The following is a 4,006-nucleotide window of genomic DNA, read 5'->3' on the forward strand; positions in this document are numbered from 1 at the left end:
CCCAAAAACTGACTAAAAAACACAATATTTGTCAATCTGAGGATTAAGCAGTGACCTGCTAACAGACTGAATCCTGTAGTGGTGCATACATTTTACACTCTATATATCATGTCTGTCCATTAATTTGTCACTCTAGGCTAAACTGTCTGAACAGTCAAGCCTTTGGTTCCCTGCCCGAGCAAATCTTCTAATGAAGCCTCCCTCTGGAATATTAATGACCTTTAATTAACAGGAGTTTAGCTAGCTGTAGCGTCAGGGATAATTACACAGCGCTGGCTGATTTACCTTCCTTGAAGAGAAAAAAAAGAATCTTGAAAAAGCTTGATAAACACATATCATGGCAGAAGATGAACGTGAATACTAATGCACCGCTTTTGCGGGTTTTTGTTCATGGTGTTGATGAATATGTTCATCAGGCTCCCTCTATTGATTTAACGCTGCCGCCCACACCTCATGTGCTTCATCACTGCAGTGATAAGGATGCATATAAGTGGCTCCCTGAATTACAGCGGCCTACTGTTTATGCACCTTGGAAAATACTGTCATTTCTTTATTAGTGAAGCCGGCTGTTTTTCTGTGTGACCTTGCACGGTTGTGATAGGGAACACTGATAGGATTTCAGAATAAATGGAAAAACATCAAAGGGGCCGTTTGCAGTCATTGATGGCTTCCCCTTGCTGCGGGTTTCCTGCAGTCTCAGAGTCGGGCCACACTCGATTCAGCTTTAAATCAAATCTGCACATTCAGAACTATTCTCGGAGAGTGTCTGGCCATGGGGAGTATCGCTTCCCCCACCTCTCTATCCGTCCCCGAGCTGCGTGTCTTGCTGAATTTTAATAAGCGTTCATCGCTTCCTTTGTCTCTGCATCTCAATTTATCTGTCACTTTCAGTTCTTGTCCGACCAAACTACTGTCTTTCTGCTTTTGTCTTTTCTTAACTTTGTCTTTTTTCTCTCTTCTTTCATCATGTCATGGTCCATACCTCAATTTGGCTCTCTCTCACTGTCAAAGCCTCCGGTTCAGTGTATGTGTGTTTGTTTTTGTCATTCTCCCTCCTGGAGCATAATGTTTAAACATGTTGGCTGTCAGGAGCAACCTTGGCTTTTTGTGAAGTGTGATTGTGGGTGACAGTTGGGGTTGGCTGATGCACGGGCCAGAAACAGAAGCACCCTCTAATAAACCCTGCACAAGCTTCATAATCAGTCACCATCCCTTCACTTTGGCCCAACAGTCGTGCAGGTTGTTCCGATCTCTTCTTTTGTCAGGTCCCTTATCAGTAGCTGCTGTTAAAACAAGGTAAACATATTTCTTACAACACACTAGATTGTGCTGCCATGAAAAATAAAATAAAATAAAATAAAAGATACCACGACATACCTGCAATCCCATTTATTTCTGGCAATGATGCAATTCCAACCAACCCACGCTGTGCACAAATTAGGATTCATTGAAAGTTTGTGGCTATCCTGTGCTCTAGTCGCTGTGTTGCACTTAGTTGAAACCAAGAGCCTCCTGAGGTATTTGTAGGATATGGAATTTAAAAATAAATGTATCATTTTTTTCATACCTGATGTGACCTGGCTTATGGTTTTTAGAGGGGAAACAATGAAATATGTTTTTTGGGAAGTAGTGGGGAGAGAGAGTGGGCTGGCTTACAGCTGACTTGCTTTTGGGGTGTAGCATGATGCACCATGTTCTGGAGCTATTTTCTCGATGTAACCTACGTGTCATGACAGATGCATGGTGCCTGACTCACTTGAAGACTTTAAAAAGCAGCCTATAAAATCTTTAGGAAAAAAGAAGCCATAATGCTATAAATATGTCAGTGAAGCCAGAAGTGTCAAAGGAGACTCTCCATGTCATGGATTTATATAAGCATCTTGGGTTTATTTAACACAACTGTCTCATGTTCTAAAGTTAAACATAACTGTGTAGTGTATAAACTACATGGTTTGTATAGAGGGCACACAAATTTGTTCGGATCATGTTGGGATGAAGTGACTCAATAAAGTACTGATGTTAATTATCGTGATATCATGTGCGATCTCGTTTTGCGCGCTTTGCATTTTTGGTAGAAGAAGTCAACCGTCACGGTCATGTCCAAGGACTCACGGAACATCACGCCACTATTTCTGTTGGTAAGTTAGGATTTTCTTATATAATATTGTGAAAATCTCAGCCAAATGGGTTAGGGTTTAATGTCTTGAGAGTCACAATGTAACATTAACGTTAAATAAGTGCCACAAGCTTATTTGCTTGCGCTGTTTTGCGCCATGTTTCATTGAAATGTTTTTTTTTTGTGAGCTCAAACACACGGATCAGTAAAACGTCTTAAATGTGACTTTCCTAATCCTGCGGAGACCCTGGAACCGTTGTTAGATTTAACTTAATTCTGCAGTGCTCCTAACATACTTTGCTCTTCTATTTGAATTGGTTTGCTAACTGACCATTCAGTTACATTGTATGAGCTGCTCTCTGAAAGTCTGCTGAGAGTGTTTGCAAAGCGATCGAGAGAGCAGGCCAAAAAGCTGAAAGACATAGCTGCCATGATGACAGTAAGAATTTTTAATTGTTGAACTAAAATGTGTGTATGCATGGCATTAGGACAGCTAAAAGACCTCTGTGCATCCATTGCCAAGCTCAGCTTCATTTACCTGTAAGATAATAACACTGTCCCACAGTGAGAAATGTATATTTTTTTGTCATCTTTGGATATATATAAAGTCCAGTCCATAAAGCTCAGGGACAAACAGGCAGTGTTGTTTTGTATATGCTGCAATTTGTATATGCAGGTTTGTCTTCAATCAGTATGTGCTACTGAAAAAAAATCATATCTTTTCTTCTTATAGATGACATTGATGTTGTAAGGGGACATAAGAGGACTCTGCATCTATCTAAATGAGAATCCTGACATCTTGGTGCAGGAGTACATGGTGAGTATTTTGTGAGTAGATTTGCTAATTTCAAAATGTCCTACCTGGACTGTTTAGCTCCATTTGCCCTCTTTATTGCTTTGGTAGAGATTCCAGCGCTGAGATTAAAACAAAAAGTTACAGTTGTCATACAAATGGTCCAAACAGTCTGCTTTTTCTCCATAGTCTCCCATCATGAATGTGAAAAATTATTTTGATCCTTCTGCCACAGAGTGAAAAAATATTGTTTCTATTTCATTTGGTGAAAGAAGGAAAATGCCACCATCTTCACACACTGTCTTGACCCTTATCTGACAAGGGCAGAATTCGGCCAGGGACTGCACAAATGTATTTATCTATTTTAATTTAAAAATAAAACATTTCTAATTCATTTTAACAGGACATGACTGAGGCCACTGCACTGAGTGCCATTGAGAAAACAACAGTGGGAATCTATGTCACCAGAGAGACTCCAGGCAATGACTTTTCTGATGTTGGCATCATCATTGAGGGAGAGGTGGTGCTTCAAGATCTGGATGATGTGGCCATTGCAACAGCCATGCTGTTTGGACTTTTACTCATTGAACATGAGTTATCCACCACAGCTCTGCTACACTTTTGAGGTCATTCAAAAGGTGATAATGGAGTTGGATGTGACTCAACTCTCGAGAAAAGCCCAAAATTTGAAGATAAAACTTCTCCAATAAGGACAGCTCACTGTTGTGCACATGGGACCAACAATAAATAACATTGTTATGTCCACCAAAAAACTGTAATTTTATACAGCCATGTCGAAGGGACCAGATTTTCCCCTTCTTCCTCTTTCTGCTAAACATTCGGTGATTGGCAGCATTTGTTGAGGAAAGTGAAAAGGTGGAGAACTTCTATTCAACAGGTTTGTAGTTACATTAAATTGTTTACAATTACAATTGTTATTTAATTTAATCTTGTTCTCTTGCAAAATGGTTGCCATTACTTATTCACTGTTGATTTGTATAACAGTAGAATGTCACTTCGATTCTTTACCTTCTGTCACTGCAGTGAAGTTAGACATTTTGTTCTGAAAAGTTACTAGTTGTTACATTTACATTTAC

At 39.7% G+C, this 4,006-nt stretch overlaps 1 long non-coding RNA gene across 1 annotated transcript; it reads left to right on the top strand.

Moving 5' to 3' along the window:
• The first annotated feature begins 2,113 nt into the window (after positions 1 to 2,113).
• LOC114770384 (uncharacterized) lies at positions 2,114 to 2,873 on the top strand. Its single transcript, XR_003743338.1, has 3 exons — positions 2,114 to 2,138; positions 2,455 to 2,555; positions 2,850 to 2,873. It is a non-coding gene; the product is annotated as an uncharacterized LOC114770384 (long non-coding RNA).
• The last annotated feature ends 1,133 nt before the right edge of the window (positions 2,874 to 4,006 follow it).

Source organism: Denticeps clupeoides, chromosome 1 (assembly GCF_900700375.1).
Source record: "Denticeps clupeoides chromosome 1, fDenClu1.1, whole genome shotgun sequence".
In the NCBI taxonomy this organism is placed as follows: Eukaryota; Metazoa; Chordata; class Actinopteri; order Clupeiformes; family Denticipitidae; genus Denticeps; species Denticeps clupeoides.